This window comes from Herpailurus yagouaroundi, unplaced genomic scaffold, assembly GCF_014898765.1.
Source record: "Herpailurus yagouaroundi ecotype Mexico unplaced genomic scaffold, PumYag 195, whole genome shotgun sequence".
NCBI lineage: Eukaryota > Metazoa > Chordata > Mammalia > Carnivora > Felidae > Herpailurus > Herpailurus yagouaroundi.
Window position 1 is genome coordinate 5,676,423 of NW_024412426.1, and position 16,207 is coordinate 5,692,629.

A 16,207-nucleotide genomic window follows, 5' to 3' on the forward strand; every position below is an offset into this window, starting at 1 on the left:
GAAGGAAGAAGTTGAATGTTTGGCTGTTTCTCTACCTATAAAACTGTCTCTGTGGCAATGGGGGTCCCAGTGAGGCTGGATGGATAGTGGACATGTGTAGACACTGAATCCTACTTCTCAAACAGTACTGATGAGAGAGAGATTACATAGAAGGCCCATTAGATTTGCTGTGTAATTATATAACGAAAGAAAGCTAAAGTAAGAAGGACATAGAGACTATAAGCAAGTCAGTTTAACCCTGTAAAAGAAATGCTACTTTCCAACAATCCCTCTTTATTCAACAAGCCATTTGTAAAAAAAAAAAAAAAAAAAAAAAAAAATTAAACAATCAAAAAATGAATCATTTAGGAGCTGGGAAAGAAATACAGGATAAATCTTGCACTCTCTTCATAAATACCTATCTCATAATTCATATGGGAAAAAAACAAAGGATCAAGTGACAACGGAGGAGTCATGGACCCGTACAGAATTTTAGTTGATACACAAACAAATTAAAATATGGAAAACATAGCCATTCTTCTTAAAACTGATGCTCAAAAGGGAACCTGTTTCCCCACACTAACAGGAGAAACAATGAGTTATGCAAACCTCTCAAATAATAATAACAGCTGATTTTTGTGCTTATTACTCCACATTGATGAAATTCCTCAATGTGGAACCGGAGCCGTTGGAAGAGTCCTGACTGCAGGATGCCTGTGCAGCCCAAACGAGCCCACTGAGCTGGGAATTAGGAGGGACTTGCTCTTGGGGAAGCAGCAATGGTAGCTGCTAGAGAATTCGAAATTCAATGAGGAGCCCACAGCACTTCCAACGCTGGTAAACAGGTCTGTGCACCCTTTGCAATGACTTCTTGGCTACATTTTAGAAAGTAACCAATGCTAGGTGACCCGGGAACAGAACCAAGTACAATAGATGGGTCCAAGACAGGCATGTCCTAGCCAGATGAGGAAGGTCATGGGCGTACTGGCCAAGAGGGAGAGGGAAGAAGCAAGACCACAGTCCACTGAATCCTGAATGTTGTTTGGAATTTTATGCATTCAGAGGGTTTAATTTGTTCATTTGTTACTTCCGTGACCTTAATTTGGTCCATTCCATTGTAGAGCTTCGTCTCAAACAGCTCCTTAACTTCTTTACAAGGTTTCAAACTAAAATAGCCCCTCAAATGCCTGGTGCTCGATAAATGGTTAAGTCCTTCTCTTCTTCCTTTCTAAAGTGGTAATTCAGGAAAGGAAGGGGAGATGAGATTCTGGGATACTGGCTTTACCTGGCAATGCATTCCACTGCTGAGGAGGAAAAGGTGAACATTTGGTGGGTCTATGACACCTGTGAAAAAGAATGGGAAATGGACGTGATAATGAGCTCATTTGTATTCCCGTTTGCGCCTTCTACCGCATTACTCTCCGACTGCTTAGCCAAATCCTTTTAACAGAATCTGACACAGTTTCCGAAATCTGGAAGTTTCTGTTTTTCTGTTAAGGTGATCCCCAGACACATTACAACTCACCATTTCTGCCATATCTGTCCTTGGAGAGAAATTAAAAGAAGATGGAAAGCACATTCAGAGAAATGAACTTTGGGAGAAACATTAATACTCAAAAATGGAAAAACTTCCTTAATTCAAACTTATGAGGCACGAAGGTCAGTCTGAATGAAAGTCCATTTTATGTAGAGAAGTTGCTTTATAAAAACCATCTCAGGGGCGCCTGGGTGGCGCAGTCGGTTAAGCGTCCAACTTCAGCCAGGTCATGATCTCGCGGTCTGTGGGTTCGAGCCCCGCGTCGGGCTCTGGGCTGATGGCTCAGAGCCTGGAGCCTGTTTCCGATTCTGTGTCTCCCTCTCTCTCTGCCCCTCCCCCGTTCATGCTCTGTCTCTCTCTGTCCCAAAAATAAATAAAAAACGTTGAAAAAAAAATTAAAAAAAAAAAACCATCTCAGATCCTTTTTGGAACAAAGTGGGATATAAATAAAACATTTCTTTTTTTAAAATGTTTATTTATCTTTGACAAAAAGAGAGAGAGAGCATGCACGGGGAGGGGCAGAGAGAGGGGGAGACACAGAATCTGAAGCAGGCTCCAGGCTCCAAGCTCTCAGCACAGAGCCCGACAGGGGGCTCAAACTCATGGACGGCGAGATCATGACCTGAGCCAAAGTCGGACTCTAAACCGACTGAGCCACCCAGGTGCCCCTAAAATATTTCTTAAAAGTACTAGTGGTTTGGGGTGCCTGGGTGGCGCAGTCGGTTAAACCTCCAACTTCAGCCAGGTCACGATCTTGCGGTCCGTGAGTTCGAGCCCCGCGTCAGGCTCTGGGCTGATGGCTCAGAGCCTAGAGCCTGTTTCTGATTCTGTGTCTCCCTCTCTCTCTGCCCCTCCCCCGTTCATCCTCTGTCTCTCTCTGTCCCAAAAATAAATAAACTTTAAAAAAAAAAAAGTACTAGTGGTTACAGGAAACTAAATATTAAATCATTTTCAAGGAGAGAATCTATTTGAATGAATTGCTACGGCCACATGGTATTATATGGTAATTGTTTTCATGCAGACAATTAATGTACTAAGTCCTTAGGCTCAGTTCTTCATAAACAACATAAAGCAGCAGCAGCAGCAGCAATATTTTTGCAGTGGTTCTTAGCGACAGCTATTCATCACCTTACCTGGGGTATCTTCACAGTACAGAAGATGCCCAGTCTCCTTCCAAATACGCTCCATCGGGACACCTGTGGAACAGCAGGAAAAGGATGAGCTTGTAACATTTTGAAAGTAAAGAAGGTGGGTTCGTTCTTACACACACCCTCAGCCAAAAACATGAATTGACTGAACACTCGCTGTCTTACAAACATCTTGTGTAGGTGACCTTACGGATGGGGAATCTTCAAAGGTCACATAGACCAAATTTGGACTCTCTGGCTCCAGACTCGGTGTTTGTCCTTAGCACCACATGCTGCATACGATAACACCAAGGAAGCCCAAATGTACCTTCTAAGTTAATGAGGTTTAACTAGGAGTTCAGAAATGGATCGCTGATCCCCAATAAAAATGTGCTAATCCCCGGATGCTTAGAGAACTGAGCTCACACCAAGCTTCCCAGGATGTGCAGAGAAGAGAAAGCACATTGTTCCCATAGGAAAAAAGGCCGCACCAACGTTAACCAGCTTGCGAGCCTCTCTTCCTACACATGTGGTAGGAATTGTCACCTACCCCAGAGCTATATTTTATACCTGAACAAGCCTTTGTCCAAACATGCGGTGTTTCCTTGCTAGGACACATCTGGCCTGCTCCTTGAACTGGAGCTCTGAGATTAGCTGGCCAGATTCCAACTGAGAAGGCTTTTTATCTTTCTCACGGTGACAGGCAGCATTTGGAAACCCCAGAGATGAGGCGCGGGAAGGATGTCGATGCTATTGCGGATGCTGTTAGTGTTGTTATCTGAGGGAATCATCTTCCTCGAGTGCCACTGCGTCCATCACACTGTCAAGACCCCTCTAGCAGTCGCGATCACCTGTCACACCCCATCTCCATCTTGGCTGTCTTCAAGAGCCTCCACCCGTCTGCCACCCCGTCGCCGCTCACCTCGTCTATCATCTCGCTAACCTGAGATGTGTCTCTGGAAGCAGGGCACGGGTTCCAAACCCACTCCTGTTCACAGTGGGTTCCCCTGGGGGGACGTCACCACCCTACGGCTCCACAGACACCCTTCATCACACAGTGGCCCCAGGCACAGCTTGCAGGACAGGGAACACACACATCTGGGAGGCAGATGCCCTGGGTTTGCCTGCCACCTCTGGGCAAGGCATTTAACTGCTTCGAATCTCCACTTCTGTGTCTGCAGAGGGGCGTGGTGACACTTGTCTGACCTCACCGGTCAGGGCTGAGGATCAAAAGATCAGGGCCGAAGGAAAACTTGAAGGGTATCAGCAGTGGGTTCTGATGGCAGAACTGAATCAGATGAGATTCTGTAGGCTGAGATGGTCATTCACAAGCTAGAGGTCCTATCTTCCCCCCACCCCCCCTTGGCAAAAGGGAAGGCATAGACAGTCACCACCCCCTGTAAAGGAACACTTCCTGGAGGTGAAGACGCCAAGGCCCATACGCACATCACTTCCCATCGTGTGGTGTAGTTGAAGAGGAACTTACTAGGAAAGCATCTGAGACCATCGTGCAAGACCGAAAGCATGACGAAGAGAACATGGAACTGGGACTCGGGGCCCCCGGACACCAATGCACCCCCAGCCTCTATCACCAACCGAGCCTTCCTCACATGAATCACTTTCTCTGCTTTTCCTCAGTTGCAGCTTCTATGTGAGCGGGTTGACTGGGTAATCTCCGAGTTCCCTTCAAGTCAGAGGATTCTGTGATCCACATAAATGCTTGTTAGTGACGCAGTAAGCACAATGCTGCCTACCGTCTTTACGAAATGGTTCTTATCTGTGACACCTGTTTTATAGATGTCATATCTTTTTGGTACTACAAATAATCACAGTTCCCTCGTCTGTAGAAGGAAGCCTGGGGGATTATGTCCACATTTCCACCCCCGTAGAGTTACCACATCAGGGTCCTAATTGCAAATAACTGGCTCCATCTCAAGGGCATCATCTTTCCTTCATATCCACACAATGACACATTCTTACCTTGTTCTCTCTGTCTCCCTCTCTCCCTCTCTCCCTCTCTCCCTCTCCCTCTCTTTCTCTGTCTGCCAGACAAGAGAGAGATCTTATTTATAAGGGTTTTGCTATTTTGGAGCTCGAAGAATCCTCATATACGATCCTTTCACACCCCCACCGCGAAATAGAGCCATTTGAGCCTAGATATCATTCTTATTTTTTTTTAATGTTCTATGCCCTTCAAAGTGATTTTCCTTCCAAAACGGCGTTTTCAGCTGGTCACTCTCACCACCTTCTTGTGCATCTCTTAATTTTCCGTGGGACAGATTTATACACTCCAGATGCTGAGCTGAAGCTGCTGTAATCCCACCTGTCACATCTGGCTCTTTGGCGTGTTGGCCCAGAAGCTTCAAAGCTGCATCCCTGCACTGTACTCGTGGTTCAACTGCGAGCTGCTGCTGTATCTCCTTGGATGTAATTTCCCTTTGATTCACCTCTAATTCTGAAGAATTGATGCATTTGTATCCATCTTGAACAACGTTCCATACAAACGCTGCGTTCGATCTCTGAGGCAGACCGTTTTATTTCCTCATATGTGGCCTTGCCTTGAATTCAGACAGGAGCCTTAGCACAACCCGGAACCACTGTGCCTGATTCACCACACAAGCAGTTCTGTTTGTTCCAAGTGCCCTGCTTCCTGTTCTTGGAGGAACAATAGAAAGCAGTGAGGACAGGGGGGCCATTCATGCCCCCAGCATTTCAGAAAGGATGGCCAGAGAGCAGGGCTCAGTGATTTTTACTCCTCCTCTTTGTCATTCAGCTGCCACCTTAATAGTTACACACCATGTTTTTGCAAACAACCAGATTTGTTGGAGAGGTATAAACCAGGAAGCATGAAGTGTTACTACAAACCATCATTCTTCAAAGTGCGTTCCACAGAACATTCATCAGCTAGACACTGAATAATCCTCTGCAAAGATCACGGTGCACATTAACATAGTAAATGCTCTGAGAAGTCCTCAGGCGCAGAAAAATACACACATCTTGTTGTCTTAAGCAGAATTTTCCAAATCTGTGTGGATATAAACCCTTTTTATATGTCACACCCATTAGCCTCTCATCAGAGCCCAGTCTGTGGGCCCTGCTGTGAAGGAACGTTCTTGATTTACCTTGAGTACACCAGCATTGACATGGCCCAATGGCTCCCGTAGACACGTTGGGATGCTAGACATTTAGTGTGATGACAGTGACATTGTTCAAAACAATTGAGATCAAAGGACGAATGTGGCTGAGATAGTAACCAATTGTCCCGAGCTCCTCAAACACCAGCAAAACAAGACAAAAGTGAAACAAAGCAACAAACAAACAAACAAAAACCCTGGTTTCAAATACCAGATGAACCCCAGAATAATTTTCACCAAGGAAACATCATCTAAATAAAGTTAAGCTAGGAATTAAGGTATGGTATCCTAAGACAATTACTCGTTGGGGGGGGGGCCGCCCGGTGGATTTATTTGAATGCCTAAATTCAAGCTAATTTACCTTAAAGCCTATACCAATCTTTTAACTTACATATCCAATGGCTGATATGTAGTTATGGTTACAGAGGGCCCCAACTTTCCCGACTTTAATATTAGCAAATTCATTTATTCATAAGGGACCCCAAAGGTCCTTGCCATGTATTATATCTTCCAATCTGCCAAAACCCACTAATAACTGGGTAGTGTATTTCCTATCTAGGGAGTGAGCCCAAATGACCATCGGCATCCAAAGTTTTATAGGCAAGTATTCTATGGAAGTTATAGAACTTTTCAGATTAAGATGAATTTATATTTAGCCTTACTACTGTAACAACATAATGTGATATAGAGTTGTCAGAACAGACTTTTAAAATACATTACTTACCTATTTCTAAAATCATTGAGGGGATGAGTTTCAGTCATCCATTATTGCATATCATTTAAAAAACTATATGCTACATTTTGTCAATTTGGGCTTTTTAAAAAGTTTTTTTTTTTTAATGTTTTATTTATTTTTGAGAGAGAGAAAGAGTGAGCGAGCAAGCAGGTGAGGGGCAGAGACAGAAGGAGACACAGAATCCGAAGCAGGCTCCAGGCTCTGAGCTGTCAGCACAGAGCCCGACACGGGGCTCAAATTCACAAACTGTGAGATCATGACCTGAGCTAAAGTTGGACACTTAACCAACTGAGCCACCCAGGTGCCCTTGTGAATTTGGGCTTTGTAAAAGGACTACAGATCCCCACCCTTTGCAATGTTCTAGCTCTATCTGATCTGTAATTGATACTTATCTGATTTTTCATTGGTTCATCTCCTATCATTTTTCTATTTCTTCTACAAACCAGATCGAATTAGTAGACCTTAAGATAATTCGAAGTACCAGGAACATGTTAAAAGGGGTTTCTTCCCTGAACTACATGACCCATGACATTTGTTTCAACACACAGTAGTCTCCAGTCAAACTTTTTAACAGTTTTTATAAAGTGGTAATAACAAAAGTTTTCAAGATCAATTTTGTATTTACACCATGAAAGTCCAGCCAGAAAGTTCGGGCACTATAAATTTCCAAGCCTTTAACTCTTACATAAGGAATTGAACGGCATAAATTCTACCATCAAGCCAATAATGCAGATGCTGTGTAAACTCTTACAACTATCCAAGTTAATACATTCACAGACTCAAGGCAATAATGATAATACCTTATATGTACCTTATGGTTTACAAAATATGAGTCACACTGCCTGGCTTCAAATCACATCTCTACCATTTACTAGCTCGGAGGCCTTGGGCAAGTTCCTTAACTTTTCTGTGCCTCAGTTCCCTCATCTATTAAATGGGGACAATAATCATATTACCTCATAGGGTTGCTGCAACGATTAATGAGCTAATAAATAGCATGTAGTAGGTGCTAGTTATTTACTGTTGCTGCTGCTGTCCTTGTCATCGTCATCATCATCACCACCATCACCTTCATCGTCTAAGCTGATTTTCAAAAGAACTCTAGCTGACCCAGTAAGATACTATTATAAACCTACGTACGACGGAAATGAACTTCAGGGAATTTAGTGATCTGCTCATGGTGACACAGCTAGTAAGAGGCAAAGTAATGTCTCTAAAAGGGTCCTCAGACCAAGGGCACCTCTATCATCTGTAGAGTCTGGGACAAGAGCACAAGGGAAGGCACACATACTTTAAGTTACATATATTAAAGTTGTAAATCAAGCCAACAAACTTTAAAAAAAAGTTTTTTTAACGTTTATTTATTTTTGAGACAGAGAGAGACAGAGCATGAACGGGGGAGGATCAGGGAGAGAGGAGACACAGAATCTGAAACAGGCTCCAGGCTCTGAGCTGTCAGCACAAAGCTGGACCTGGGGCTTGAACTCACGAACTGAGAGATCATGACCTGAACTGAAGTCGGATGCTTAACCGACTGAGCCACCCAGGCGCTCCCAAGCCAACAAACTTTTAAATGTAATGTGTTCCAGCCTCCTCTCTTGACAAGCATTTTTTGCAATGACAAAATGGAAAAATACGTGTAACACTTACATTTATATACACACACAACTAAGTTAGATATCAGATAGCAAATGGGCCAGAAATAGCTGGGTTAGTAATAAAGATACACACATGTCACATACTACTTATACGCATCCATAAAATTTATTTTTTTTACCTTCATTTTAGCAAAATCACTAATTATGTGATTGTAATCAAGATTGTCATATAATCTATGTTCTATTTTTAATAATACCAAACTAGACAACCTATCCCGAGCCATCACCATCCTGTTTTAATGTTTATTTTTTAATGTTTATTTTTGCGACAGAGAGAGACAGAGCATGAGTGGGGGGGGGGGGCAGAGAGAGAGGGAGACACAGAATCTGAAGCAGATTCCAGGCGCCGAGCTGTCGGCACAGAGCCCAATGAGGGGCTCGAACCCACAAACCGCGAGATCATGACCTGAGCCAAAGTCGGACGCTCAACTGACTGAGCCACCCAGGCGCCCCGAACCATCATCATTCTTAAATATTTTTTTTAATTAATTTAAATATGTAAAAGCTTTGAGACTTGCCAGTAAAAATTAATTGTGTAAAAGGGCAGGCAGCTGGGGGGCTCAGTCAGTTGAGTGTCCGACTTCGGTTCAGGTCATGATCTCGCAGTTTGTTGGTTTGAGCGCCACACTGGGCTCGCCGCTATCAGCCCAGCAGTGGAGAGCCCACTTCAGCCCTCTGTCCCCCTCTCTCTGCCCCTCCCCTGCTTGCACTCTCCCCAAAATAAATATTTTTTTAAAAATTTATAAATTAAGAAAAAATGCTTAAAATAATACTTAGATTGGACCGTGAATTTTACAAATCACGTATAAACATTATGATGGTTTCATATATGAAAACTCTCTCTATCGCAGAAAATGTTATGAAATGTTTTAAATTCATTGTATTAATTGTTACCACACACACTGCCGTCCATCATTTCTTATAGTGGTATCCAGAGTGTTCAAGTATTTCTTAAGTTCTTCCAAATTTTTCAATGTTTGGATATTGAAAGAAAAAAAAATATTGCAATATGTTGCTCACTCTATTCAAATCTTTTTCAATTGCAACAACATCTCCTTATTTTTCTTCTTTTCCATAGCCATGCAAGCTTTTCCTTCCCTTGTTTCAATTTTCTTCTTGTTTTATTAGAATGTCACTTTTGTTGCATTTATCACAGGTAGCTTCTTTCAATAAGAAAAAGATAGTTCCTCTATAATTAAAAAAAATATGTTTAGCCATTTGAAAAATGAAATAGCCAAACTTAGATCAAGACGCATGTTTTGTAATCTTTTCTGACATTGAAGGCAATTTATAATTTATACCAAATAACCATGCACGGTACAAATCCAAAATTAATTTCATTTTCCACCAAAGTCTCCAATATGTTTTTTATTCGAAGACTGTCTATTTTTTTGCTTAACTCTTCTAGTGAATCTCATATCTTGTCTAAATTAAATCTAATTACTTTAACAGCATTTAGTTAGCATTCCTTTTGTGAGCCCGAGAGTAGATCTAAGGTCAAATTATATTTCTTTCTGTCAGGATGGTTCATCTTCAGACAGATCTAGAAAATATAATACATACTCTTTGAAGTATCTTGAAGAATGTCATCGTTACCAGTTGATGTCATGTCTCCTAGTAACAAATTCAAAGTATGCATGCAACATAACACAAAAAGAATAGGTCTGGATTTTCAGAAACTCTGGCTTGTATGCTTTTTTCCAACCAACCATGTCACTTCCATTATAACAGGCTTACCCTTGACAATCTTTTAAATCAGTGCCTGATGTTGCAAGATGTTTTCTCCAGTCCTTCAATTAAATCTGCGTTTCAGATATAAAATCACTGAAATTCTCATTTATTTTGATTTCCTTGTTTTCTTCCTTTGGTAGTTCAACAATTGCATGTAATAAATGTTAGATGTCAACAAGAGTTTGGTTTCTTGAACAATATTTTCTTTTTCTGTTTCATGTATGATTTCTTCTCTCATTTTATAATTCTTTGTACTGGTCAGCCTTTGCTGCGGCAACAAACAACCCGCAAATCTCAGTGCTGTCCAAGAATAAACACTTCCATTTTGCTCACAGAGGTCTGAGGTAGGGATGCGAACTTGCGAGGCATCCCTAAGGTGTTCTGGCTTCCTCTGGGCTCAGTTGGCTCCATATGTCTTTCCATTCCAGTACCTGGGGGAGGAACGTCCAATATACAGCACATGAGGTATTCGTAGGGGAGAGTGGAACGTCAAAGGTTGGTAGAGACAGAGGCAATCCACGCAAGCACATTTAAAGCTTCCGCTCTGGGGCGCCTGGGTGGCGCAGTCGGTTAAGCGTCCGACTTCAGCCAGGTCACGATCTCGCGGTCCGTGAGTTCGAGCCCCGCGTCGGGCTCTGGGCTGATGGCTCAGAGCCTGGAGCCTGTTTCCGATTCTGTGTCTCCCTCTCTCTCTGCCCCTCCCCCGTTCATGCTCTGTCTCTCTCTGTCCCCAAAAAATAAATAAACGTTAAAAAAAAAAAAATAATAAAGCTTCCGCTCAGATGTGGCATATGTCACGTGCATATATTATTCCATTTCCCCTGCCAAGGCAAATCACATGCCAAGCCGGAAGTCAATAGAGTGGAAACATACATTCCAACCAGAGGACAGCATGGCAAGGGCAGGGACAGAAAGAGTAATAGTAGATAAACAGTACCATCTACAAAGACCAACCTCTTGATCACAAATATCTGCTTTCTTCCTGAGACCCAAAGTATCATTCGATGAAGTCTTCAGGTTTAAACACTAGGATCTCATCATTTCTGTTAAGTCCAGTTACAGTTCTTGTTGATCCAGAGACATATGAACTTAAAAAAACATATTGTCCTGGGGTGCCTGGGTGGCTCAGTCAGTTGGGCAACTGACTTCAGCTCAGGACATGATCTCAACGGTTCGTGGGTTCGAGCCCCGCGCCAGGCTCTGTGCTGATGGCTCAGAGCCTGGAGTCTGTTTCAGATGCTGTGTCTCCCTCTCTCTCTGCCCCTCCCCCACTCATGCTGTGTCTCTGTCTCTGTCTCTCTCTCTCAAAAAAAAAATAAACATTAAAAAATATATATATTGTCTCCCTCACCACATTCAACATATATGGTTGAACAGGAATAGGATAGTCATAATGAATATTTCTGTTTAGAAAGGGAAGGAATGGGAGGCACCAATCCACACCATTCTGAAATCCCACTGGGCAAATATCGTGGGTTCCCCAATCTAAGGTAGTAGGAATTATTCTTTGATTATGCCCCACTTCCACTTTGCTGGTTTACTATTCTTTGCATCTCTTGCCTCAACTTTCTAGGAGTTCTGCCCTCTTCCATCATCAACTTTGACCATATTTGAATAGGACATCAGAAAATATGCTCTCCCAGTGGTCAAGCAGTTTCCTAAACCTCCTTCTTATCCCTATAAACTTAGGTTATTTTTAATCTCAGTCACGGTCTTCATTAACCCATAGTAAAGCACTCTTGGTAACAGGGTTATTTTAAATATTGAGGGGTTTTGTTTGTGTGCTTTTCATCTGTTTGATTCCAGTCAACTTCATATGCTAATAATAACCACAGCCACAATTGTTTTCAACTCAAGTATCTCTCTCTACCTATCTTTCTGTCTTAATTACAAAGTACCTACGGCGTACCAGGCTTCAGTGCAACCACGTCCTTCTTTTTCCTCTCAGCTATTTTGTCCAACCAAAATAATCTACTGGACGATACATTATTCATCCAACAGATACCTGAACAAGAGGTGTGTGAGCCGTGTTCTGAATTTGGTCTTGTTCCCAGGCTGTGTCTTAATGGTAACCCTCCTCATTTAGCCCTTGTCCTCAGATTATGGGTTAAAATGAGAACTTCTTATTGGAAGGAAACGAAAAACAGTAGCCTCTATCAAATTAGCACACCACAGAATTCATGAATCCTCATTTTTCGCCTTTCATTTCTTATTGCAAGCAGGCCAATTTTTTTCTTAGCTCGTCTCTTTCTTGTAGTCTCCTATCAACTGCAACCAGTAGCAACCAACCCATGCTGCCAACATTCTGTCTCAACGCCCTTCACACAAATTCAGCAGGTACATTTTCCACCTATGGCAGTTCCACCAAATGTTTCACCCACGTATAGCATGGGTTACCATTTTTCCATCTTCGTATTGTATCTTCCTTAATTCCCGAAGCAATACCATAGATTTTAAGGTTTTGTTAAGGCAGAATCCCACTCTTGGTACCAGTTCCTGTACTGATCAGCTTTCGTTGCTGCAACAAGAACACAAGTTGCTTGTGACAACACACATTAATGTCTCGCTCATGTTGCTCGAGGGCTGTGAGTTAGACAGAATTCTGCTGAGTTCTGCTGGGCTCCCCTGGGAGCTGACTGGTTCTAGAAGTCTTCTCTCTCTGGGACCCAGGATGAGTCTAGAGCAAGTTTTCCTCACGGCAAAAGGCAGATCAAACAGAACCAAACCATATAAGCACACCTTAAAGCTTTAGCTCGACCTACTGTAGATCATAGCGGCAGGCCAGAGTCATTTGGCTAAACTCAGAGTCAGTAGTATAGAGAATAGGTCCTGCCTATAAGATACTCCAAATAATTAGGGACAAATCATATGTCTATCACACCCATTAAATTAACAATCTCATTTTGAATTCTTCATTCCAGATAGTGATCATGTGTTTCATTGATTTTTATGTACCTATCAGAGCTGGCATTAAGTTTCTTAGTGCTAGCGGCAGAAAGCCTGCCTGTGCCGGCAGAAAACTCCAGAGCCTGAGGAAGTGCCAGTCACAGGCATACTTCCTCTCAGTTTCTATACCTCTCTTCACGCACCAGCTACTAACATCCTGCTTCCCGGTACTTCTCTATAGACGGCACTTCTTTATGACATAAACCTGAGGGGATGTTAAATATATGGCAGGACATCTGGGCGGCTCCATCATTTAAGCATCCGACTCCAGCTCAGGTCATGATCTCATGGTTTGTGGGTTCGAGCCCCGCCTCAGGCTCTGTGCTGACAGCTCAGAGCCTGGAGCTTGCTCTGGATTCTGTGTCTCCCTTTCTCTCTGCCCCTTCCCAACTCATGCTCTCTCCCTCTCTCTCTCAAAATTAAATAAACATTAAAATATATATATATATATACATATATATGTATATATATATGTAAATATATCTGTATATTTATATATGTATATATGTATATGTATATATGTATATATATATGTAAATATATGTACATATATATTGGCTTAACAGCAGCTATCTGGAATAGCACAAAAAAGGCTAATTATAGACCCTTCCAACAGGTAGGATACAACATCCCACTAAAGGTTTTCAGGCAGGACTGGAATGTATAGGGGTGCCTACAGTGAAGGAGAGGCAAACAGACATACAATGAGTGTGTGGGTATGCCAGAGAGAAACATAGGACACTCACAGATAAGAGGAGGACCTGAGCGCCTACAGAATTCTAGACGAGAGAGTTTTAAGAAGGTGTTGGTGGGGGCGCCTGGGGGGCTCTGTCGGTTAAGCTTGGACTTCAGCTCAGGTCATGATCTCATGGTTCATGGGTTCAAGCCCTGCGTCGGGCTCTGTGCTGACATCTCAGAGCCTGGAGCCCACTTCAGATTCTGTGTCTCCCTCTCTCTCTGTCCCTCCCTGCTGCGCGCTCTCTCTCTCTCTCTCTCTCTCAAAAATAAGTAAACATTAAAGAAAAGAAGGTGTTGCTAAACACTGAGAAATTTTGCATTGAGTTAAAGAATAATGAAGAATATTAGGCCTCATCAGCAGAAGCCTACTGTCCACATGTGAATAATTTTTCCAGGAGATCGAATATATTTCTAGTCATATCCTTCTTGAGTACTGAGTTGTTCATCAATTCTGAAATTAGGGTGATAGACATGATGAGCAAATGTTGCCATTTATTGGGAGAAGATAAAACAAGAACAAAGGCCTGGGAAGAGGGCCCTGTCTGGGTGTTCTCTGTTCTGAAGGCCATGATGGGTGCAGGCCAACCCGAGAGCACTGTGAACACGAGAACAGCCAAAGGGCCCAGAAGGCACCAAAAGCGGATATGGAGAGCCTAGGACGTTAAAACATGCTTGATCTACCTCATAGTTTTGCATGTGCCTTGCCCAGGGAATGTCCTACAAGGCCTTATCCTTTAGTTATGTTGCAGGTGATTAGAGCAAGGCAATGCTAAAACACACATAATCACATGGGGCACCTGGGTGGCTCAGTCAGTTTAGCGTCCAACTCTGGCTCACGTCATGACCTCATGGTTTGTGGGTTCGATCCCCATGTCAGGCTCTGTGCTGACAGCTCAGAGCCTGAAGTCTGCTTCAGATTCTGTGTCTCCCTCTCTCTCTACCTCTCTCTCTCTCTCTCTCTCTGTGAAAAATAAACATTAAAAGAATTAAAACAAAAAAACACAGACAATCACAAAGTACATTATATCCAAGGTCTGCTGTTTCCACCTTCTCTTCTAGGAGATTTTCAATATAAATAACCTAAAATACGTCAGACAGATAGAGAAGCAATGATCACTATATTCCCTGACTGGCCCTCACTTCAAAGTGCTCTTCACAAATGCCACATAATAAGCAGCTGACCCAGAAAGACAACGACTGACTTGCTAACCCATCACTGTCCTTATTTGAGGAAATCTTTGCTAGATATTAAGCCAAAAGTGAAATCTAGCCCTTACAATTCACTCCATGGTTGGACAGTCTTACTACTTGGAATTCGTATTATAGCATTTTAGTTCTGAAGGGATCTTGTGGATAGTGTGACCATATAATTTATCATCTAAACCAAGATAATTTTGAGAGTAAAAGAGGAATTCTATTAATTACTTCAGAACAGTGGGCATAAACCCAAGCAAACCAGGATGGTTCCTGAGATGTGTGTATGTTAGATAGTCCCCAAGTCTCCCCTTCATAGTCTATGCATATGTTACCTCTATTGAGAAGTGAATCTATTTCCCCTCCCCTTGGATCCTAGGCTGGCCTCTTGCTTTCTTTAACCAATGGAATCCAGTGGAGGTAATGCCACTGACAGGCTTAGTTTAAGCTTGGCAGCTGTTGTTTTTGCTCTCTTATAAGCCAGTAGCCATGCTGTAAAGAAGTCCAGGCCCTAAAGGATGCCTTAATGTCTTAAGACATTACCTTTTGGAATGGTTTGTTATGTAGCAGGGAATAACTGGTCACCCTCCTTACAGGTAATATAATTCACCATCTACATGCAATTCTGTTTGAAATAGTACTAGCCCATAAAGAGCTCTACATTCAATTTCAGCACAATGAGACAGTCCTTACAGAATGAAAATTCAAGTGATCTGAAAACATAGGTTCTGTTGCCAGACATTGAAGTCATGTGACCTTGAACACAAGCAGCTACATTTAGAAAGTGATCCTCAATGATTTCTTAGGAGTTTAAAAGAAAGACCAATGCGTTAATATTTCCATTGACTTCTCTTTCTGCTCTTTTTTTCTTTTCCAATATCTTGACCAAATGCTTCTGGTAACTAGAATGCCCTTGGAACCTCAGGTATCTATTGGCAAACTTAGTATCTTAGTTGTTAAGTAGTTTGAAAAGTTAGATAAATCTCTCTTTCCCTGAGCTCTTTGAAATTCTCAGCAGCAAAGTTCTGAAAAACTTGCCCATTAGCAACACAGCAGGTGAGTCTTGCTGTATGGTCATGACATTCAGAAAGACGATTGTGGCAGGGGAGAAATGGGGAACAGAGAATAGCCTCTGTTGATATAGGAGACCCTGAGACTCCTACTTGTCTGAAATTTCTAGAAACAGCAAATAAAACCAAACTCTGAAAGTCCTTGGTAAGATTTCAGGATCCAGCTCTCTCCTTCAGAAGAATGGAGTTTTACCAGGGAGGTGATAGCACTCAGAGACAAATTATGTTATAATTCAGATTCAAATCACTTCTGCTAGACCTTAAAGATAGCAAAGCACCAGTATGTGGTCTAACAAGGAAGGGAGGCAAGTATGACTAGCGAAAAGTTTTCATGTAAGAATATTTTTAATAAATTAT